Source organism: Schistocerca americana, chromosome 2 (assembly GCF_021461395.2).
Source record: "Schistocerca americana isolate TAMUIC-IGC-003095 chromosome 2, iqSchAmer2.1, whole genome shotgun sequence".
Classification (NCBI taxonomy): Eukaryota; Metazoa; Arthropoda; class Insecta; order Orthoptera; family Acrididae; genus Schistocerca; species Schistocerca americana.
Window position 1 is genome coordinate 819,729,084 of NC_060120.1, and position 25,567 is coordinate 819,754,650.

Consider the following 25,567-nt stretch of genomic DNA (forward strand, 5'->3'; position numbering starts at 1 on the left):
CGAGAAGGAAATTTTTGACAATGCACTTCTGAAGCACAACTGTGTATGGAAGTGCATGGTAGATTAGATCGAAGCGTTTGAGACGTGGTGTTAAGACATCAGAGAAAAACTTCCAGGGTACTGGAGGGAGGAGAAGAGGGAAAAACTGCAGGGGAGACAGTAATTGGGAAATATTTAATAAGTAACCGAGGACGTAGGGTGTAAGTACTTCTCTGAGATCAAGCGCCACGCGGGATTAGCCGAGCGGATTAAGGCGCTGCAGTCAGGGACTGTGCGGCTGATCCCGGCGGAGGTTCGAGTCCTCCCTCGGGCATGAGTGTGTGTGTTTGTCCTTAGGATACTTTAGGTTAAGTAGTGTGTAAGCTTAGGGACTGATGACCTTAGCAGTTAAGTTCCATAAGATTTCACACACATTTGAACATTTTTTTGAGATCAAGCGGTTGGCACAGGAAGGGAATTCGTGGTGGGCCGCATCAAACCAGTCAGAGGAACGGTGAAAAAAAAAATATATAAAAAAAAGAATGAAAAACTGCAAGATGGCTCTATATTATTAAAAGAAAAAAGAAATGAAAAACGGAAACGTCGCTGCTTCTGTGTCATCAGAAAGCTGAATCCTGACCATCTTCCCAGTCAGTCCGCCCCGCTGTCTCCACTCAGTAGCAACGCTGCAAGAAAGCCGTCTCGCCGCCTGAGCCTTTATGGGCCTGCGTGCTGGTGCAGCCGCAATGCAAAGGAAAACTTTGGTGGTGCTATTCAGCGAGATTTTGAGACTGCCAAAGCATTTATCGGGCGAGTTCCAAACAATGTCGGTCCAACTGCACCACGACACTGGAAATGCGGGCACCTGCAAAAACAATTGCACGCGCTATGTCGTTTACTCTGATACGATAAAAACAATGAAGACATATCTTGCACACTTTCTATCTCCATAATGCTCTATTCAAGAAGTCGTCTCTTTAGAGCTTACGCTCTCTTCGAATCGAAGAATTTGCCACGGTAGACGCCAAGTAATAAGAAGGGTGCCTGTGTCGTATAGATCACTGCGATAAATCTGTAATATTGTGGGTGAGTCCTATCGCACTGCAAGACTGGCTACGAGAATGTGCTGAAAAGTAACTGCTTAGATTTTTTTATTTGAAAACTCCTAATGCTTTTTAAATTAAAGAAACATTTTTAAAATATAGCATCTTTATTCTTCACGTCTTCTCTCAACGTAGTCGCTCCGGCGACGAACACATTTCTCCCAACCGGAGGCCACTTTGTTGACACCGTCACTCCAGAATGTTTGACTTTGGTGACAGAGCAATTATGTCAACTCTTTTAGCATCGCTTCATCAAAGAAAAGACTTTGAACGTGTTCTTTAAGTTTTGGAACAGATTAAAGCCAGATCGTATGAAGTCGGGAGTGTACGGAAGACGAACGATGACAGTGAAATCAAGGCAACGGATTGGTACAGATGTCGCAGCTCTCGTATGTTATCTGACGTTGTCATTTTGAAGGGAAGATTGCTCCATGTGTGGACGAACTCGTCGAATTTGAAACTCGATTACAGCACGCAATTCCTCACGTACCGACATACACTCCTGGAAATGGAAAAAAGAACACATTGACACCGGTGTGTCAGACCCACCATACTTCCTCCGGACACTGCGAGAGGGCTGTACAAGCAATGATCACACGCACGGCACAGCGGACACACCAGGAACCGCGGCGTTGGCCGTCGAATGGCGCTAGCTGCGCAGCATTTGTGCACCGCCACCGTCAGTGTCAGCCAGTTTGCCGTGGCATACGGAGCTCCATCGCAGTCTTTAACACTGGTAGCATGCCGCGACAGCGTGGACGTGAACCGTATGTGCAGTTGACGGACTTTGAGCGAGGGCGTATAGTGGGCATGCGGGAGGCCGGGTGGACGTACCGCCGAATTGCTCAACACGTGGGGCGTGAGATCTCCACAGTACATCGATGTTGTCGCCAGTGGTCGGCGGAAGGTGCACGTGCCCGTCGACCTGGGACCGGACCGCAGCGACGGACGGATGCACGCCAAGACCGTAGGATCCTACGCAGTGCCGTAGGGGACCGCACCGCCACTTCCCAGCAAATTAGGGACACTGTTGCTCCTGGGGTATCGGCGAGGACCATTCGCAACCGTCGCCATGAAGCTGGGCTACGGTCCCGCACACCGTTAGGCCGTCTTCCGCTCACGCCCCAACATCGTGCAGCCCTCCTCCAGTTGTGTCGCGACAGGCGTGAATGGAGGGACGAATGGAGACGTGTCGTCTTCAGCGATGAGAGTCGCTTCTGCCTTGGTGCCAATGATGGTCGTATGCGTGTTTGGCGCCGTGCAGGTGAGCGCCACAATCAGGACTGCATACGACCGAGGCACACAGGGCCAACACCCGGCATCATGGTGTGGGGAGCGATCTCCTACACTGGCCGTACACCACTGGTGATCGTCGAGGGGACACTGAATAGTGCACGGTACATCCAAACCGTCATCGAACCCATCGTTCTACCATTCCTAGACCGGCAAGGGAACTTGCTGTTCCAACAGGACAATGCACGTCCGCATGTATCCTGTGCCACCCAACGTGCTCTAGAAGGTGTAAGTCAATTACCCTGGCCAGCAAGATCTCCAGATCTGTCCCCCATTGAGCATGTTTGGGACTGGATGAAGCGTCGTCTCACGCGGTCTGCACGTGCAGCACGAACGCTGGTCCAACTGAGGCGCCAGGTGGAAATGGCATGGCAAGCCGTTCCACAGGACTACATCCAGCATCTCTACGATCGTCTCCATGGGAGAATAGCAGCCTGCATTGCTGCGAAAGGTGGATATACACTGTACTAGCCGGCCGCGGTGGTCGCGCGGTTCTAGGCGCGCAGTCCGGAACCGTGCGACTGCTACGGTCGCAGGTTCGAATCCTGGCTCGGGCATGGATGTGTGTGATGTCCTTAGGTTAGTTAGGTTTAAGAAGTTCTAAGTTCTAGGGGACTGATAACCATAGCCGTTGAGTCCCATAGTGCTCAGAGCCATTTCAACCATTTGAACACTGTACTAGTGCCGACATTGTGCATGCTCTGTTGCCTGTGTCTATGTGCCTGTGGTTCTGTCAGTGTGATCATGTGATGTATCTGACCCCGGGAATGTGTCAATAAAGTTTCCCCTTCCTGGGACAATGAATTCACGGTGTTCTTATTTCAATTTCCAGGAGTGTAGTTACGTTAGACATGGCCACGTTACAGAGTACAATTCGGAGTCCTCTAGCGGCAGAGGGCTGGAAATATATGGATATGAAGAATAAAAATGCAAAATGTCTTTAACGCTTTAAGAGTCTTCACATAAAAGATTTGCTGATATTACGTTTTAGCAAGCCATCTAAAAGAGCATCAAGGTTACCACTCCCATGGCCGAGCGGTTCTAGGCGCTACAGTCTGGAACCCCGCGACCGCTACTGTCGCAGGTTCGAATCCTACCTCGGGCATGGATGTGTGTGATGTCCTTAGGTTAGTTAGGTTTAAGTAGTTCTAAGTTCTACGGGGCTGATGACTTCAAAAATTAAGTCCCATAGTGCTCAGAGCCATTTGAACCATTTTTGAACCACTGCTCACATTCTGCTGAGGGAAAATGTCTTCTGCTAGGAGAACTCGAACCACCACTGCTCTGATAAGCGTTAATGCCCTAGGCTAAGAAGCAAGTAAGCGAAATTTAAATTTCCATAAATGAGCAAGTCGGCTGACTCTTATCATTTTAATTTAGGATACTGCTGTTGGTTTCACTATCCTCATAATAAGGTTCAAATGGCTCTGAGCACTATGGGACGTAACATCTGATGTCATCAGTCCCCTAGAACTTAGAACTACTTAAACCTAACTAACCTAAGGACATCACACACATCCATGCCCGAGGCACCTCATAATAAGGACCATACTTCATTTACGTATGTCTCTTTATCTTCAGACGTAGTAGATAGCCCTCTGCAATAGTATCTAAACGTTCGTTTTAAGCTTCTGGAGCCAGTCGTGTAGTATCAGCGGCCATCAAAATGTCTCTGTCTGGGACACTGCTGCAGCGTATATGTAACCATCTTGTCTACGATGCGGCTGTACAGGCACTGAGAGGTAGACAAGGAATTAGTGTGGAATTTGTCTTTCTGACGTGAGCAAGGGAAATGCGAAATGTGAACTATGGCAACGTCATTGCAAAATGTGTCCAAACAGGACGAAGGTATTGTTGTTCTGTGCTTCTGCCGGAGGACAAACGCCGATAAACATCCATCGGAGAATGGTCCAAATGGCTCTGAGCACTATGGGATTTACCTTCTGAGGTCATCAGTCCCCAAGAACTTAGAACTACTTAAACCTAACATACCTAAGGACACCACACACATCCATACCAGAGGCAGGATTCGAACCTGCGACCGTAGCGGTCGCGCGGTTCCAGACTGTAGCGCCTAGAACCGCTCGGTCACTTCAGCCGGCATCGGAGAATGAAGAGTATGTATAGGGTAGGATGTCTGTCGAAAACGAACTTTGTGGAACGGGGCGATAAATTCCGTGCTGGTCGCCATTCGACACAAGACGCCGGTCGATGCGGAAGGCCAGCTTCATCCGTTACGGACAACAAGAAATAGGCGGTTGATAATGCGATTAGGGCGGACAGCGCATACTCACTCACCTTAGCAAAGCATCTCGATCACAGCTTCGGTAGCGTGCAACTCATCATCGTGCAGGAGCTAGGCTGTCGCAAAGTCTGCAGTCAGTAGTAACTAGAGACGATGAATACCGAACAAAAAGCAATAAGAATGGCTGTTTGCCTGAAGCACCTGACGCGTTTCAATATTGGAGCCAACACGTTCCTTTAGCGCATTGTTGCAGATGACAGAAGATGGTGCCACCACTGTCGAAAACGTAGTAGTGTCATCCATCGTCACCTCGTGCCAAGTAACTTAAGAGCCAGCCATGTGTCGGAAAGGTGATGCTCACATTGTTTTGATTAGTGGGGCCCTTTCTTATTGACATCGAGGAACCCGGTGTCTCCACCTCTGGGGAACGGTGTTGCGCGACATTGGAGAAATTGCGGCCTCCAAAATGGTTCAAATGCTTCTGAGCACTATGCGACTTAACTTCTGAGGTCATCAGTCGCCTAGAATTTTGAACTAATTAAACCTAACTAACCTAAGGCCATCACACACATCCATACCCGAGGCAGGATTCGAACCTGCGACCGTAGTGGTCGCTCGGTTCCAGACTGTAGCGCCTAGAGCGGCACGGCCACTCCGGCCTGCTACGGCATCCAGTTGAGGCGGAGCACATGGGGTGCTGCTGCTTGATGATAATGCACGTCCCCACATCGCAAATGTCGAAACAGAAAATTTATGCCAACTTAAGTGATAGAGAGTCGAGCACCGGCCCTACAGTCCTGATCTCTTCCCATGCCATTATCATTCCTTCAGGTGCTTATGAAAAGGCCTTGAAGGGTCGATGATTCCTGTCGAACGAGAATGTGCAGCCTTCTCGCCTTACGAGAATGAACATGACGCCTTTCTCTATTCAATTGTGACAGGTGAGGAAACGTGGGTACACCATTACGATCCGGAGCCGAAGCGTCAGTCTACGGAATATCGACACAAAGACTCGCCCCAGAAAAAGAAATTCAAGAGGTAGCCCTCAGCTGAAAAAATCATGGCCACAGTGTTCTGGGACGGAGATGGTGTCATCCTTGTTGATTTCCTTGATCGTGGAACAACAATAAATTCGAGGGGATTACATCACAGCGCTGTGGAGTCTGAAACGACCTCTAACAAGGGTCCGAAAGGAAAAGGGAAATGTTTTCCTGCACCAAAACAGCACCAAACCACGCACTTCAAGTGCAACCACGGCAGAACTTCAGAGTCTGACTCGCACCACCGTACGGCATCCCCCATACAGTCCACATTTAGCACCATCTGACTTCCATCTGTTCCAGATGATGAAAGGCGATCTGCGGGGACATCATTATGCTTCTGATGAAGACGTTGAGAGAACTGTGAGACTGTGGTTGCGGGAACAGAGTGTCGACTTCTTTCGTGACGGCTTCAGAAAACTTGTTCATCGTTGGCAGAAATGTATCCAATGGGCTGGTGATCTCGTATTTATGCGTTTGATTTATAAAAATATTCCCATCCAAACATGATTTATGAAAGTGGACGCGTTATTTTTCATTCAAACCTCGTACAGTACCTGATTAAAAGCATACGGACACCGCTATGTAATGCGAAATTGAACGTCGACTTCTGTCCAAGACCCCAGCGTCCAACATCACTACATTCTCTGGCTTCGGTTCTTGAGGAACACTGGACTGTCATTCGTCCACAGACATATAAGACATTTAACTGAAAGAGTCCCCAGTAGAGATCAAGTCGTCATAAAGACGAAGGGTGGACTCACCCCACGTTAATGTCCACTGACAGGTATCTGGTTGCTTCGGAGCAGATAGCGTAGGACATCAAATTTACATTTGTAGGCCACCTTGGCAGTTCTCCTTCAGAGATTCCAAGTAGCAGTGTTAGTTAACAAAGCATACCAACCACGCACTAACACACACACACACACTTACGTGCACACGCTCTCATCTGAAAATATGTGGGTGACATTGACTTGCTCGCGCAACGCTATCGGATCTCCTAGTGCGGCGCTATCGGATGCGCTGCTGAAACATGCGTCAGCAGTCGGCAGTGCAAACACAGGAACGCGGTGGAGGAGAGAGGAGGACGCAAGCGGACCGACGAGGAACGCGCCGATGAGAGCATCGGATATGTAACGGGGAAATCGATGCGCGGACGGGCGCGCTAATCTCATCTGCCGCCCGCGGCTATGAGCCGCTGCGCTGCGGTGGTCCAAATTTAAATGAACAACAAACGATCCGCCACTAGACGCCCTCATCAATCACCGCCTGCGTTCACAGTCATTTCAGACACGCGATATCGCAGTTTACTGGTGGCGCAGACGACACTTATTGAATCCCGGTGCTTCATAAGCATTTGTTTGCCGATCCCACTCACCCTGGCAATAAGGTAGCTTCGCCTGCAGGGCGTCGTACAGTTACTCTAAATCTCGTCTGGGAAGCTTCGGTATCTATAGGTCAAAACAGTATATTATACAGGATGGGGCGAATGAAAGTGGCCCGATGAACAGAATTCCACGCTAGAAAGAAACACTGGTAGAGGAAAGGACACACACCCAACTTAACTATAGCAGATGTGGATGTTGATAACCATGAACGTCTCTCCAGACATTTGGGCCATGATCAGCAAGTTGCTGAAGGTGGATCGAAGCTGGACTGCCGGAATTGCTGCAGTCTCATCAGAAATGATCTGCCTGAAGTTCTTGAAGACTATGAGGGTTATTGCGATAACCTTAGATTTGGGGGCTCCGTACACTAAGTAATCGCACAGTGACAGATCAGGTGAGTGGGTGACCATATAGGGCCGTGACCAGACTGACCTCTGCTAACACCTTTGTCAGGCGTGAAGATTGTGTAAATGTGCTCCAAGGTTGTTCAAAATGGTTCAAATGGCTCTGAGCACTATGGGACTATGAGCTCATCAGTGAACTTAGAACTACTTACAGGTAAACCTAACTAACCTAAGGACATCACATACATCCATGCCAGAGGCAGGATTTGAACCTGCGATCGTAGCGATCGCGCTGTTCCAGACTGAAGCACCTAGAACCGTTCCGCCACTCCGGTCGGCCCCAAGATTGTATAGACAGCTTCTCCATCCTATTGGAAGTAATTGTAGGTTCATTCCTTCTCTGTTAATGCGTGCAATAGTATTCACTCATCCAGGTCACATTTATTTGCGCCACCCTGTATATGGGAATGCTTAGGACCTCAACGCAGAAGGCAGCATGGCTGCGATAACCGAAATTTCAGCGGATAATTCTAAGCAGTTAGCTGACGCGGGGACACTGCAGATGGACGTGAGGAATGTAATAATTATTTACATTTTGTGTTGAAAGAAATGCAAAGCAAAATGGAGGCACAAGAATCATTTCTTGAGCGGCACTGAAATGACATCCGTGAAATTTCAAGGAATATCGAAACTGATCGGTTTCTATAATCAGTACAGGAATGCCATAGTCGTTATTTGGTAAAGTGTTCTGGGTACATGTACTCGGCTGTCGAATTGTATAACTTCACGAAAAGAAATCGTAGTTGCTTTTGAGATGATAGAACAAAGATATGAATTTTATGTTTACCTTCAGTAATATTTATCACAAAAATAGGTATTTCAATGTTTCACAATATTCTTGAACTGATTTCTGAAAAATGTCTAGTGTATTTGGATTCTCGCCAAATCTGGTGTAGCTTAGTCAGATGCCCATAACACTGCTCATTCTTGAGTGGTAAGTTTCCCGTGTAAGCAATTGTGATGTTTTGATTACACTAATTATTTCAGTTTTCCCTGATAGCCTACACCATCGTTCCGGAGTTTTACAAGACCATTTGATAGCAAGGTGAAAACATACCATCTGGACTGGATTCTTGATTACTTTCACTTCTTCTCTGATTGCTTTAGTTCTTGAGTTTTCGTCATGAACCTTTTTCTTCTTTCTGCTAACAGTTGAACGAACTTGAACGACACCACTGACACTGTTACTTTCATCAGAGACTGTTTCGTACATATTAGCTTGAGCTGTACAATTTACTAGTTTCCCTCAGAAAATGCTCTTGGTCGAAATACACAAAGAGGGAACCTACGTGATCTGAGATACCGTTTGTTTCAAGCACGGAAAAGAAATTTCTCTAGACGATGTTCGGAAGTGTCTGCTTCCGTTTCACGACGATTAAACGACTATATTCGCGTTCGTGTGATTAGTATCTCTCACTGATATTCATGGCAGACATCATTTCCAAATGCTATGAAAGTTTAATCATTCGATACCTACAACGTGTGGGACATCTCCAAATCACATTGTTGTTTCATGCTGTAACACATCCATCCCCGTCAGTATATCTCAGACTAATTTTCGGCCTCAATTTCCCGCGTAAGTTTTCTCGTATCGGAGATCATCGTGATTTACTGCAGGGAAGTACAACTGGCTGATAATGCAAGTGCGTAGAGACTTCGTTCAAATGGCTACGAGCACTATGCGACTTAACTTCTGAGGTCATCAGTCGCCTAGAACTTAGAACTAATTAAATCTAACTAACCTAAGGACATCACACACATCCATGCCCGAGGCAGGATTCGAACCTGCGGCCGTAGCGGTCACGCGGTTCCAGACTGAAGCGCCTAGAACCGCACGGCCACACCGGCCGGCGCGTAGAGACTGAGGAGGCGTTAAAACGTTGCACTTGCCTCACTGAGCCAAGTGGCTACCGTGCAATCTTCTCTGTTCTAGTGGCTGACGCAGCCTGAAATTCTTGGCATCCTAGATGGCGGACTCCTACGAGATGCCAACGTCAGACCGGCTGTCTACCGCACAGGGGTCCTTTCGTGTAAAAACTATGCATCTAGAGGACATATGATGGCTTTTTGTTTATTAAGGTCCGATCGCTAGCGAAATGGAAGCCACGGTGAAAATATGATGAAGCCTTGCGCAGATGTGTTGGGCAGCTTCTCTGGTATCTCCGTCGATCGCGTCAAGTCGCACATTTCAGCTCTCAGCGTACAGTGGACACCGGAAGATGCCTAGAAAATAATGTCTTCCGCCAAGTATGAGTATCTGCTGTGAAATTTCTCATGGTTTCATACAGGCCACACAAGGTAATTGTCATGTATTTCCTTCTTCATTACAATTCTCGGCCGCATATTGCAGGGGCAATGAAGACGCCCATGCAGCTTTTTCCGTGGAAAGTGTTATATCTTCCCAAATGAACCGCTTGCTTCGGAGACAACATATGGGTACAGCCAACAAACTTCAGAACAGCGTAGAGAATTGGCAGAAAGCACATCCAGTTGAGTTATATGGCAAGAGTATTTTAAAGTTACTACAGCGCTTCGACAGATCGACAGATGTCTAGGGCGGAGCGGTGACTATGTAGCCAAGTAGTTGGAAGGTGTGGACAACTGTTGCTAATAAAATATTTTTATGTTTAGCTTATGTCATCAGTCTTGGAGGACAATCTTCAAGCCGGCCGCGGTGGCCGTGCGGTTCTGGCGCGGCAGTCCGGAACCGCGGGACTGCTACGGTCGCAGGTTCGAATCCTGCCTCGGGCATGGGTGTGTGTGATGTTGTTAGGTTTAAGTAGTTCTAAGTTCTAGGGGACTTATGACCTAAGATGTTGAGTCCCATAGTGCTCAGAGAAATTTGAACCATTTTTGAACAATCTGCACTGTATGTTAATTAAAGAAAACAAGCCAAGGTTGTTAAAAAAAAGCATTTTATTGGGTGACGGGTTTTGATAGAGCTATGTTATCATCATCGGATATCCCGTGATGACAGCGTAGATCTATCGAAATCGGTCACCAAATAAAATGCTTTTTTAACTGTCTTCGCTTGTGAAGCTTTCTTCAGCTACCATAAAACGTTTCCGATTTTCACTGATTTCATTTCGCAACCCATCTGGCCTTAATAAATGAATAGCCGTCGTATATGTCCAACATTGTAAGCTACTTACAGGTCTGTGCCTCTCCCTGATGTCTTGCCGACAATCTCAGAAGTAATGCTCCGAAAGACTTCCTCAAAGTTTTTAGGCAATTATTCATTAGTTTATGTTGTTATTGAGCCCCATAGGACTTGATTATTCCCCTTGTTGAGTTGTCTGGAATGATAAGGTGCGGGAAAATACCCTGATATCTCTGCCAGTAGAACTGAATGAGGAGGGCTCTTTTCCACAGATTTCAATAACAAGGATTTTGCTTATACATACTCCTGTGTGAATTAAAATGCGCCGCACATTCATCAGAATGTCTCTTGAGCGTAAGAAAGCGTTTGGAAACTGTGCCAACAAACGATAGCACGCTGCTACTCGCTGTTCCATGTCATCCGATAATTCATTCACAATCATCCTTTCATTTTCGTTAATATTTTCATTAATAAGGTCATGGATGATTGACCGCGGTATTTTGTGTTCAGCAGCTCATTTACAAATTGATATTCACAAAATTATATGGGCAAGCTGATGCTGAGAACGGATAGATACAGGGACTTATCTTCCCTCGCCCGATACATGAAACCGAAGAGGCAGCAATGACTAAATCAGTAGACTTTATAGTGCGCAGCTCTTGCTTAGTGCTGCGTGCCACACTGGATTTCTGATTGTTTTCTTTGTTCTACACAACAGAATCTTCATGGCTCAACATAAAAACGATGCATTAATGAGTCAGTCAAAAGAAATGGTTTTTGTTGCAGTTCAGCGTCCATTTATGATAAGGAAAAAAAGAAAGAAGATGAAACAGATTCGTGGAAACTTGTAAGTTTAGGAGTTCAGCACCTTGCAAAATAATGCTTTATGTTTCCATTTATTCAAAACTGATCCACAGTTTTTTGGGCATATTTTCCAGCAGCAATACAGGCGATGTTCATTTTGACCTAATTTCATGAGTAAAACTTCGAATAGAAGCTTCAAAGCGATTTGATCGCGGGCGTGGGCAGGGCTGCAAGGTAGGACAGAGGAGGGGGGGGGGGGGGAACACGTGGTTGCCATCTAGATCCTGGGTCTTGGATTCGATTCCTGGCTGGCTCGGAGGTTTTCCTGTCCTAGTAATGATTCTGATTCCCATCCATATTCATCAAACTAGGATCAATTTTCCCGTGGTTTCAATAAATTGTGTATGTCTAGCACTGAGAAATTTACTTACTTTACCCCTACGTATTCCGATATTGACCCAAACCGTTTATTACGTTTACAATGGCCACGCCATCATCTAGAGCTGTCCGTGAATCCATGGAGAGCGCTAGGTTTCTTTTATTCTTAAGTATTAATGTTATTGTATTAACCAGTTTTCGGCTTACAAGATCATCTTCAGACATGTACTGACTATTGCCGCCAAAGAAGTTACAATGTTTGTAACTGACATTGGAAAAGAAGTTACACATACAGACGGAAGCAAAAATGTACAATAAATAATATCTTTGACAGTGTCGTGATAATGCAGTGCAAAAAGTAAAATGTTGAACAGTAAATAAATATAAAGGGAGTAAACAGGAAAAATCTTTAACAAAAAACTGGAACAGCAAGCGTACATAACAGTTTACATTAACAAACAAAACTAATGAAATAAAATTTACACTTGACAAGGATAATTCAATTGGTATGAATCATGGAGATGAAACACAAACAAATTAAAAAAAATGGTTCAAATGGCTCTGAGCACTATGGGACTTAACTTCTTAGGTCATCAGTTCTCTAGAACTTACAATTACTTAAACCTAACTAAAATAAGGACAGCATACACATCCATGCCCGAGGCAGGATTCGAACCTGCGACCGTAGCGGTCGCGCGGTTCCAGACTGTAGCGCCAACAACCGCATTTTTTTATTCACCAGGAACAGTAACAAAAATGGCTACAATGAAATGACATAAATAAGGTGACGGATAATTGCAGTCATAAATTTCAGCATTCAAAAAATGAGTCTTTAGTAGTAGCACAATTTAGCACCTTCACTGTCACCTTTAACTGGTAGCACTTCAGCGTGCACATCTTCTTCTTCTGCAGCCTGAGGTGCCTCATCATCATTTCCCAGACCCAAATTAATCATTCAGTAAATCCTTGATGTGTGTTCCTTCCAGGGTAAATTACGTGGACAGAAGAGCAGGCCCGAACAGCGACATAGCCAAATATTTCACTGCCTTGTTATTTTTGTCAGATCCAGCCTTCTAAACGCATCTATAGGGAGTTCAAGATCTTCCTTTATATCAGACACCAGATGTTTCTCGCCATATTCTTGTATCTGCTGTACTGCTGATTTATTTTTCATGTGTGGCTTGCAGGTGAGGTTAGGGTCGGAAACATGACCCTATCCATTCCCTGTCTGCTAGGAATCCAGTTCCTAACCTATATCCATTCGGTTGAAGATAATTCGGAGCATGTTACCGTATTTCTTATTGTGATTCTGATATTTGAGTATTTTCTCGAATTCATTTTCCATATACATCTTGTATTCAATATGTTCATCGCTCCCAATATTGTTAAAAACATAACTTGTATATTTGCCCATTAACCGAATCACTGCGATATTTTTTGCCTGAGGGTAGTAACTTTCCTCTGGTCTGAAGAAAATGTTAGTCGGTACATTGTTTGCTGAAGTTCTTGTTATCTGAGCAATTTCCTCCCTGGTCCATCTCCAGCTGATAATGCGATCTCCACAAGTGTAACGATGAGGCACACTATCAACGAGGTTGCATTTGCTGCAGAGGTTTGTGTCACTTAAACCGATGGCAAAGAGACGCTCATTAGTGCTTGATGTTATTGACTACCTTGTACCACGCTGTTCTCACGTCAGACGAAAGAACATCACTACTGATGTTTTTCCAGACCACATTCCTTGCTATTCCAGCATATTTGGTTTCTATGTTATTTTTCCTTTCATGTTTCGGTCTTTCAGCTAAAATCGACCGCTCGGCCACTCTGGCAGGCACAAATTACAAGAAATAGTTATTAATGTAACTACAGAATATATCAGAAAATTAAGCAATATTCGTAAAATAAACAGAAATAAATAAACGCAATAAGATGGAGGAGTTTGCTGGCCTTGTAAGCCGAAAACCGGTTTACACAATAAGAGAAATACTGTAGAACAAAGGTAGACCAGCGCTTTTCATTTAGTATAATGATATTCTACCAAGAAGCAACGGAATATTCAGTTAACATGCGTTCCAGTGGTTTAAAGCGCATGATAACGGACACCCGTTGATATCTTGGCCACCAAATTCGTATAATCTGATACCAATGAAACATTTTTAGAATGCTATTGTGTGCCAGATTCGCACCTGCTCACCATTGCTACGTAATTTACGAGAATTTCCTGGCCTGCGAATAGACAACTGGTGCCAACGCAAACTTATCAGGGACTTGTTGAAGGCATGCCAGGCAGAATTACTGCTCAATTTCGTTCCAAAGTCGGGCCAATATGGCATCAAAAGGGTACGTTGAGAAAGGATGAAGGCTTAACGGAACTAGCCTTAGATGGGAATAGGCAATGAAAGAGGAGCGAGGGTGGAACAGATTTTACATCCCGGAAGATGTGCTTTACGGCAGCACATATAGCAGTATTAAGATAGGAAGTGATGTACAGCCTGAAACTGGAATGCAAAGAATCTTCTTCATAGCAGAGAAATGATGATGACTTTGAGACAAACGGAACTTTGCCAGATTGACCTTGACGGGTGTGCTTAAGTGCTTGTCGTTACCTGTAGCAAGCCGTGGTGGCCGAGCGGTTCTAGGCGCTTCAGTCCCGAACCGCGCCGCTGCTACGTTCGCAGGTTCGAATCCTGCCTCGGGCATGGAAGTGTGTGATGTCCTTAGGTTAGTTAGGTTTAAGTAGTTATAAATCTAGGGGACTGATGATCTTAGATGTTAAGTCCCATAGGGCTCAGAACCATTTGAACGTTACCAGGAGTTGATCAGTTCCTCGTAGGCGTGGCCGTTGCAGGATATGTATGCTATACCTTTGAGATAAACTGCTTCTCCCGTCGGCTGCGATCTACTGTAGAACTAATCTGTCAGTTCAGGCTCTACTTCTCGCTAATCGGAAAATTGAAATTTAGGTGAATGTCATGATTGTACATTCTTTAGACGAAAGAAGAAACGGATGCCCAAAATTCGTTTAGTTTGTAATTTCTGCATTTCCACCAAAATAATGTAAACACTACGAAGAAATGAAAAAGCAGACCATGCGCATCATTTGAACGTCAGGCATAGACTCAGTAATGCTAAAATTGGTCAAGTATACAAACCATCACTGTTTCCCTGTTGAAGCTATAAAGGTTCCACCGTTTTCAATGTTTCCAGACAAACTGTTTTTTCTGCCTCCTAATTCATAACTAGCTGCACCAGCAACTTTGTTCGCGTGGAATTTTCTGTTTGCACAGTTGTCATCCAGACAAACATACCTTGTTTACAGAGGCTCATTCAGAAAGAGCAGCCAGCGTGCTCTTGCGCACGGCGCACGAGCTGCCGGTGAAATTTGAAGGTAGAATTTCTAAACACGGTATGTTTTTCAGGTTAATGTTCTGTTGAGTGGGATCACACAGAAGCACGAAATTGTTTCTGATTGGCACGTGCGTACACCAATGATTTTCGCCCACATTTTTCCAACGTGTAAAAAGTTAATAATAAATTAATTACATACAATCACGTACGCTGAAAGCGAATGGCGATTAACGACGATTCCGGCGAATTTATTGAGGAGTTCGTGCACTAGGGTAACTGAAGACTAGTGAATATGCACAAATACTGGAAATGTGAAGTGAATAGCATCCGATGTTAAGATATGGAGATGGTTTTAGTATTTTAAAGCAAATACTCAATATTCCACTATTGTGCACTAAACGGTAGTGACACACGAACTTGCGTGGTCATACTATCCTCAAACTGGAAATAACCCAACACTATGAAAAATACGCAGAGATATGCAAGAAAGAACATTAAGACGAATATGTGAGACAAGCCAGAGGAGTGAGGATATCAGGGTGATTATTATGAAGCTGATTATAGTTAAAAGAATATGTACCTACATAAATGGATCGAAAGTAGTTTGTTAAGTCCATATTCTTAGTTCTGCCTGATTTCCTGGATTGTTCTAATCTCATGGACGAATGGAATAAACACGTAGAAATTTTCTTCCTGGATTGTTCATGATCACTTTTTTAGAAGAAGGAATAAGTTTCAAGGTAGCAGGTAAATGTTTCAGGAATCACCTGTTTGGGTAATGCTGTGTATGAAGATTACGAATAAAAGCCTACAGTTTACAGAAAATGTAAAGATAGCAGCTGTTTGAGGATGATGTACACAGTTGCGATGCGAGAGAGAATTTCTGGAGCAGAAGTCACTTAAACGATTATGATGGCTAAATCGAAAGAATAGTTTTAAGCTGACGGTAGTACAAGGATAGAAAACAACTCGGCAAGTCTTTACACTTGCTAGAAATGTTAAAAGGCTATTCAGTTCTGGGTTGTTAACTAGAAATGCCTTTCGTCCTTTGTTGAATTTCAAGTTTGTGCGAAACTCTTCTTCGATGCTAGCGAAACTGTTAAATTTCTCAGTATGCACAGCACTTCTGAAAATTGAAATTCAGCTGAGCATAACGACCTCTAAACATAGTTGTAACACAAAAATAAGTACGTGTTTAGTTGGTGTTGATTTTTAGGTGTTTAACTGGTGTTGATTTTTATCTATCATGTATGTCATCTGTTACGGAATCATTGTCTCGTTTTCATTAAAGTGTGCGGCAAATTTATTCAGAGAATGGGCTCTACAGATTGTAATTTGGCTGTAGAGCGACTGACAGTAATCAACTTGTTCCACTTGTTTTCTTCTAAGAGCAAATTTCTCATATGACGGCGTAGCAACACTTGTGATTCATGTCCCCGTTAATATTAAAATCCACATACACTTTTCAATCACATTTTAAACGCAATTGAGTGTGCTGTGCATGATGATAAAGAGTTAACTACACCTGTTAGTTTACTAAATAGACTTATACAGCTCATGTAGGGAAATTGTTGCAGGAAAGTTGCCTTTGTTACTGGAAGTGATGACCTTGGCTACAAGATGGAATATGTACTGAAACATGTCTGTGCGTTCATACTATTACTTGTGCTCGTGCTAACTGAACTCAGTTACTTTCTTTCTTGTGTTTACCTTCGTTGTACATATTGCTAGGGACTTCGGGGGCATATCAAATATTTGGGAAGCACTGCAGCAAATACTTCATACCCTTCTATCTCATATACATTATAGATAATAAAGCGTGATTCCAATTGCGAGCACAGGACCGCAGCAAAAGTGGAAAAATATCAGTTAAATTATATGGAAATTATACACATTGGAACATTAGAAGCAAGCTAGCACAAGTGAAGATTTTACAAAACAGTAGTTGAAATGAGCTTCAACACGATGAAGAACTAAAGTAAGTAAAATAGCAGCAGGTGTTGACAAGACAGATTCGAAATTAATTTGCTGGCCGTGAATTCTTTGATATCGACTGTATTAGGTACAGGTCCAGTACAGTAGATACATGAAGTCTGTGCTGGACTGGGATTCGAACCAGCATTTTCCACTTCTCACCAGTGGTCATCTTAATCACTTCGGCTATCCGATCAATTGTCAGTAGCGATTAGCGGGAAATCCGGCTTTGAGTACCTGTTTGGCACAAATTTTCATATGTTACTATTATCCAGCTGACCTCGAGGAATTCATAATCAGCGAATTAGTTACGAATTATTTCGTACAGCTGTGGATGGTCAACAGTGTCTGTTCTATCAGGCATGTAAAGATAGATTATCTTTCTCAGTCAACACAACTCATCAGATATTCCTGAAGTTTGCCACCATAAAATCTTGTATCATCCGATAGAACAAATATCGGGAAACGACAAGAATATCGGAAATGAGCAGTGTTTATGCTAGCAAATCTACGACTCGATTCCTAAAACAATGTTGGCAGAACCCGAAACCGAGCGTCCTCAGTGGTTTTGTCACTTCAATGATCCTCATACACCAGCGGTTTACTTGTCAAACTACATAAATGAAGAAACTACAGGGCGATTTTTATTTTCAACATCCGGTCGGTCGCGAAATGGAAACAAAATAAACATCAAAAATACTTTATTTGCCAAATGTAGCTAACCCTTTCAGCTGCCAGCCTGAGAGGCCGAGCGGTTCTAGACGCTACAGTCTGGAACCGCGCGAACGCTGCGGTCGCAGGTTCGAATCCTGCCTCGGGCATGTGTGTTTGTGACGACCTTAGGTTAGTTAGGTTTAAGTAGTTCTAAGTTCTAGGGGACTAATGACCACAGCAGTGAAGTCCCATAGTGCTCAGAGCCATTTTTGAACCCTTGCAGCCACTTCTCGACATAGTCACCGCCCTGACTAAAACGTTTGTCGTGGTGTGGCATCACCTGGCCAATGATGTTGTTGTTGTTGTTGTGGTCTTCAGTCCTGAGACTGGTTTGATGCAGCTCTCCATGCTACTCTTTCCTGTACAAGCTTCTTCATCTCCCAGTACCTACCGCAACCTACATCCTTCTGAATCTGCTTAGTTTATTCATCTCTTGGTCTCCCTCTAAGATTTTTACCCTCCACGCTGCCCTCCAATACTAAATTGGTGATCCCTTGATGCCTCAGAACATGACCTACCAACCGATCCCTTCTTCCAGTCAAGTTGTGCCACAAACTTCTCTTCTCCCCAATCTTATACAATATTTCCTCATCAGTTATGTGATCTACCCATCTAACCTTCAGCATTCTTCTGTAGCACCACATTTCAAAAGCTTCTATTCCCTTCTTGTCCGAACTATTTATCGTCCATGTTTCACTTCCATACATGGCTACACTCCATACAAATACCTTCAGAAATGACTTCCTGACACTTAAATCTATACTCGATGTTAACAAATTTCTCCTCTTCAGAAACGCTTTCCTTGCCATTGCAAGTCTACATTTTATATCCTCTCTACTTCGACCATCATCAGTTATTTGTCTCCCCAAATTGCAAAACTCCTTTACTACTATAACGGTCTCATTTCCTAATCTAATTCCCTTAGCATCATCCGACTTAATTCGACTACATTCCACTATCCTTGTTTTGCCTTTGTTGATTCTCATCCTATATCCCCCTTTCAAGACACTATCCATTCCGTTCAACTGCTCTTCCAAGTCCTTTGCTGTCTCTGACAGAATTACAATGTCATCGGCGAACCTCGAAGTTTTTAATTATTCTCCGTGGATTTTAATACCTACTCCGAATTTTTCTTTTGTTTCCTTCACTGCTTGCTCAATATACAGATTGAATAACATCGGGGATAGGCTACAGCCCTGCCTCACTCCCTTCCCAACCACTGCTTCCCTTTCATGCCCCTCGATTCTTATAACTGCCATCTGGTTTCTGAACAAATTGTAAATAGCCTTTCGCTCCCTTTATTTTACCCCTGCTACCTTTAGAATTTGAACGAGAGTAATCCAGTCAACATTGTCAAAAGCTTTCTCCAAGTCTACAAATGCTAGAACCGTAGGTTTGCCCTTCCTTAATCTAGCTTCTAAGATGAGTCGTAGGGTCAGTATTGCCTCAAGTGTTCCAACATTTCTACGGAATCGACACTGATCTTCTCCGAGGTCGGCTTCTACTAGTTTTTACATTCTTCTGTAAAGAATTCGCGTTAGTATTTTGCAGCTGTGACTTATTAAAGTGATAGTTCAGTAATTTTCACATCTGTAACACCTGCTTTCTTTGGGATTGGAATTATTTTATTCTTCTTGAAGTCTGGGAGTATTTCGCCTGTCTCATACATCTTGCTCACCAGATGGTACAGTTTTGTCAGGACTGGCTCTCCCAAGGCCGTCAGTAGTTCCAATGGAATGTTGTCTACTCCGGGGGCCTTGATTCTACTCAGGTCTTTCAGTGCTCTGTCAAACTCTTCACGCAGTATGGGATCTCCTATTTAATCTTCATCTACATCTTCTTCCATTTCCATAATATTGTCCTCAAGTACATCGCCCGTGTATAGACCTTCTATATACTCCTTCCACCTTTCTGCTTTCCCTTCATTGCTTAGAACTGGGTTTCCATCTTAGCTCTTGATGTTCATTCAAGTAGTTCTCTTATCTCCAAAGGTCTCTTTAATTTTCCTGTAGGCAGTATCTGTCTTACCCCTAGTGAGATAAGCCTCTACGTCCTTACATTTGTCCTCTAGCCATCCCTGCTTAGCCATTTTGCACTTCCTGTCGATCTCATTTTTGAGACGTTTGTATTCCTTTTTGCCTGCTTCATTTACGTTATTTTTATATTTTCTCCTTTCATCAATTAAATTCAATATATCTTCTGTTACCCAAGGATTACTACTAGCCCTCGTCTTTTTACCTACTTGATCCTCTGCTGCCTTCACTACTTCATCCCTCAAAGCTACCCGTTGTTCTCCTACTGTACTTCTTTCCCCCATTCCTTTCAGTTGTTCCCTTATGCTCTCCATGAAACTATGTACAGCCTCTGGTTCTTTCAGTTTATCCAGGTCCTATCTCCTTAAATTCCCACCTTTTCGCAGTTTCTTCAGTTTTAATCTACAGGTCATAACCAATAGATTGTTGTCAGAGTCCACATCTGCCTCTGAAAATGTCTTACAATTTAAAACCTGGTTCCTAAATCTCTGTCTTACCATTAGAAAATCTATCTGAAACCTTTTAGTATCTCCAGGCTTCTTCCATCTATACAGTCTTTTTTTATGATTCTTAAACCAAGTGTTAGCCATGATTAAGTTGTGCTATGTGCAAAATTCTACCAGGCGGCTTCTTCTTTCATTTCTTAGCCCCAATCCATATTCACCTACTACGTTTCCATCTCTCCCTTTTCCTACTACCGAATTCCAGTCACCCATGACTATTAGGTTTTCGTCACGCTTCACTATCTAAATAATTTCTTTTATTTCATCATACATTTCTTCAATTTCTTCATCATCTGCAGAGCTAGTTGGCATAAAACATGTACTATTGTAGAAGGCGTGGGCTTCATATCTATCTTGGCCAAAATAATGCGTTCACTATGCTGTTTGTAGTAGCTTGCCCGCATTCCTATTTTCCTATTCATTATTAAACCTACTCCTGCCTTACCCCTATTTGATTTTGTGTTTATAACTCTGTAGTCACCTGACCAGTAGTCTTGTTCCTCCTGCCACCGAACTTCACTAAATCCCACTGTATCTAAATTTAACCTATCCATTTCCCTTTTTAAATTTTCTAACCTACCTGCCCGATTAAGGGATCTGACATTCCACGCTCCGATCCGTAGAGTGCCAGTTTTCTTTCTCCTGATAACGACGTCCTCCTGAGTAGTCCCCGCCCAGAGATACGAATGGGGGACTATTTTACCTCCGGAATATTTTACCCAAGAGGACGCCATCATCATTTAACCATACAGTAAAGCTGCATGCCCTCGGGAAAAATTACGGCCGTAGTTTCCCCTTGCTTTCAGCCATTCGCAGCACTAACACAGCAAGGCCGTTTTGGTTATTGTTACAAGACCAGATCAGTCAATCATCTAGACTGTTGCCCTTGCAACTACTGAAAGGGCTGCTGCCCCTTTCAGGAACCACACGTTTGTCTGGCCTCTCAACAGATACCCTTCCGTTGTGGTTGCACCTACGGTACGGCTATCTGTATCGCTGAGGCACGCAAGCCTCCTCACTAACGGCAAGGTCCATGGTTCATGGGGGGTTCACCTGGCCAATATCGTCTTCATATCGTCTATCTTATGAAGACACCTGGCCAATATCGTCTTCATAAAAGGTAGCCGACTGCGAACTCCGCCAATTCTCCACGATCGTAGTCTGTACGAAAGTGCTGTCCCCGTAACCATCGGTTCGCGTGAGCGAAGAGATGAAAATCAGTTGGAGCCAAGTCTGGGCTGTATGGTGGGTGATCAAACACTTTGCATCCAAAATACTGCAGGAGCGTCTTCTTTGCCCTTGCAGTGTGCGGCCGATCATTTTCATGAAAAAGGAACTGTAAGACAGTTAAATTACGTGGGCTCGTTGAAATCAGGCGAAACCACTCATCAAGAAATGAAACTTGGCGGAGACACTATTTTCTAGCAATATTTGCCATTTTACTATGCACTCAGAACAAAAAAGAGATCGTGACGCGATAGAAGGGCATACTAGAGACACTGCAGAGCACATCTGCACAAAGTTTCAGCAGATTTTCACTGTGGTTTTAATTTCGCGGCCGATTGTAAGTTGGAGAAATAGAAGGCAATCCTCGCACCAAGCCAAAGTTATTACGTGCGACAGCTGGACATGAGTGATGATAAAAAGAGGTGAAAAAAAGCTTCCGTTCAGTATTTACGGAATGATGGAGTCCAGACATAACTTATGCACTGGTTAACACACAATTTACATGTCTGATAAGTTTTTGGCCGATCACAAGTCGCTGGGTCCTATTCCAGCATATTTTTGTTTGTGGTAACGCAAAGTCCTCAGAGAAAAGATAAACCAGGAAAAACGTTAGGCATTTGTCATCCGGGAAACACTTACACATAATGAAGCGAAAGGAAATGAAAACGATTTTGAGGAGGTTATTGGAGTTTACAAAGACTTTCTTTAGTATGTTCATTACTTTTTTTGTATGAATAACATGCTCTAATATGTATGTAATTCTCGTGGATGAGATACGGAACGGTGCTTGTATTAAGGACATTCAAATCACAGTAAAAATTTCAAATTAGAGAATACGTATATATGAATTTCCCAATTCTAAATTAAAATCACAGTTCTGGTGGAATACACATAGAAATAATGTATTTAATATAATTTATTGCATCCACAGAAAAGCGTATGCAAAAATATTCCTTCTGGAACGCCTCTCACTGCTCATCGAACGCATAGTACAACAGAACATTAGCAAAAACTAACACCTGATACGTGCTTTGGACAGCGATGTGTTTTGAGAAACACTAGCGGTGTTGCAGAGTGAGTTAGCGTCGAAACCGTGGAGGCGTTTGCGGGCAGGCGTCCATCGCTTGGAGCGTAGCCTAAAGTAACCGGCAGTAAACCGGGGTGCAGTAAATAAATGGAGGCCAGCCACGCTACCGTGCCAAGCCTAGGCTGGTGTGGTGGGCTGATGTAACGGCTTTGCCGTCACTCCGGCCCACTGGCGGCCGTCCGTGCGTCACTCCAGTGACGTCAGCCGCAGCCGCTGTCACGCCAGCCTTCAGGCCCTTCCGGCGACTGTTCGATGTTCCGTCAAGATTCCTTAGATATACTGCGACAGCTGCTGTTTTCTATTGGCATCCGATTTGCGGTAATCGGTACGTGCGTGCTTCCACAATCGCTACATGTCCAACTACAAAATCTCGATTGATGTACTTGTTACAAAGGGTGATGATAATTAAAGTTCCGGTTACAAAACGCTGTAAAAAACGAACCACTGCTCAGTATGATTTCAAATTTGACGGAAACGTTATGAAAACAAAAAAAATCTACAAAAATTTTACCACTACGTGGCACTGTTAGCGGGAGAACATGCAAAACAAAAGTCATGGTGTACAAGACTGTTCGTCAGGTTGCATCTGAGACGCTGACTCTCTGAAGGCAGGATCGCGCGCTGCTGATAAAGTTCTCTTACAAGAAGATGGCTGTGCGATTGCAGAATTTCCGACTCAGGTGTCTGAATAAAAAAATTGAAATGACAGGTTCTTTAGAAGTGCAATGTGGCAGAGAGAGGAAAACAGTTGATCCAACAACAGTAGGAGATGTGGCCACAACACTGCAGGAGAGATCGAGGAGTGCAAAAAACAGTGCATGGGGAATTGTCTGATCTTTGGACATGCCTCTGAGCACGGTGCATAAAATTACACTACGCTATCTGTAAAAAATTACTCATCTTCCAGAGTTGCATCATGTTGACTTGCCAGTAAGACAAACACTTGTCCTAAAATTTCTCGCTCACATGAGGGCATAAATGGCCATGGATCATTTGGCAACAACTGCAGAATATTAGCAACGAAAAATACACTCAGATATCAATCGGTACTGCTTCATTCTGCAAAGAAACTAAGTGGTGTGGGTTGAGAGCATCGTTTATTGTGGCGTCTTTCTTTAGTTTCGGAAAGAGCGATCCTCTTTGGTAAACGATGTGAGAGTCTTTTGCGTACCAGTGTCATTCCTACCCATCAACAGCGAAGATGTGTGGGTAGGATCATTTTTATGCAATGTGGCTCTCCCATGCAGATTGCAGAGACACTGAAGCACCTGCTGCAGAGGCATTTTCGAATTGCTAGAATCATCAGTCGTCATTAAGCTAACGCCTGGCCTTCCAGATCACCTGATCTTATTCCGTGTGACTTCTCGTTGTGTCGTTGTCTGAAAGATGCTCCTATTATGAGTGTAATGCAATTGAAGGCACACATGGGTAAAGCATTCTGAGACACTCCGAACTGTTGTGGAATATGGTGTTTCTCGATTTCAACTTTTGGCAGAAAATAGTGAGCAGTATATTGAACAGGTCTTGCACCAGTCTCACGACAGTTAAAAACCGAGTTCATTGTTGTCTTTTACGCTGTATTTCACCTCAGTAAATTAAAATCTGATTTTCCCATGTGGTTTGGGACAACTTTGCCGTGGTGGATGCGCTTACATAAATAACATTGCCACGACTTAGGACGCCAAACTTGTGCGGTCACGCACACTGCACTGTAAGGTTGGTTTAATGTGCAACCCACACCTAACCGTCGTATTGCTATTCAACTGACATTTGCAGCTTACAGAACTATCTAGAGGAAAATTATTCTCAATTTTTTTTTTCTTTCCATCAAGTGTTCCAATTCTTCGATAACGTTCCGTTCAAACTTGACGTTATTCTTAGCAGCCGCTCTTTCTTCACAGTGTTTTGAAACTTTAATTACAATCATCGTGTAGATTAATATACTGGGTGTGTAAGAAACAACTGCCTCTTACTGGTTGTGGTACTAGTCTAAATGGGAAAAATACCACGAGATTGTTAGTAGATGATGCGGTTTTCTATTAAAAGGTAGCTACGCCACAATACTACAGTCAACTGCAAAAAGACTTGCGAAGGATTCACAAATGGTGCAGCGACTGGCAGTTGAACCTGAACATAAATAAGTGTAAGGTTTTGCGCATAGGTAGGAGAAGAAATCCACTTCAGTACCATTACAGTACTGGTGATAAACTACTGGGAACATCAACTACCGTGTGATATCTAGGAGTAACCATCCAGAGCGGTCTTAACTTCAACAGACACATAGAACAAATTCTAGAAATTGCGAACGTCACACTGAAGAGTCGTAGGCAGAACTCTACGAAAGTGTAATTCATTCACGAAAGAAGTGACTTAAAGACACTTAGTATACCGATTCTTGAGTATTGCTCATGAATTTGTGACACTTACTAGGTTGAATTAATAGAAGAGGTGGACAAGATCCAATGAAAAGCAGCGCGTTTCGTCACGGGATCGTTTAGTCGTTGCGAGAGTGTTACAGAGATGCTCAACAAACTACAGTGGCAGACGCTACAAGAGATGCGATGTATGTGGCGAATGGTTTTACTACCGGAATTACTCCAACATTATTCTCTCAAAATGACCACAACGAGAAAATTCGAGAGAGCTAAAAGAATGGTTCAAACGGCTCTGAGCACTACGGGACTTAACTTCTGAGGTCATCAGTCCCCTATAACTTAGAACTACTTAAACCTAACTAACCGAAAGACATCAAACACATTCATGCCCGAGGCAGAATTCGAACCTGCGACCGTAGCGGTACAGCCGGCGGAGAGAGCTAACAGAGAGGTTTACCGACAATCATTCTTCGAACGCGCCTTTCGCGAATGCAACAGAGAAGGGGGATAATTTAGCGATGTCAGAAGGACCCTCGGCCACACACCTCAGGTGTCTTAGGAGCATACAGAGG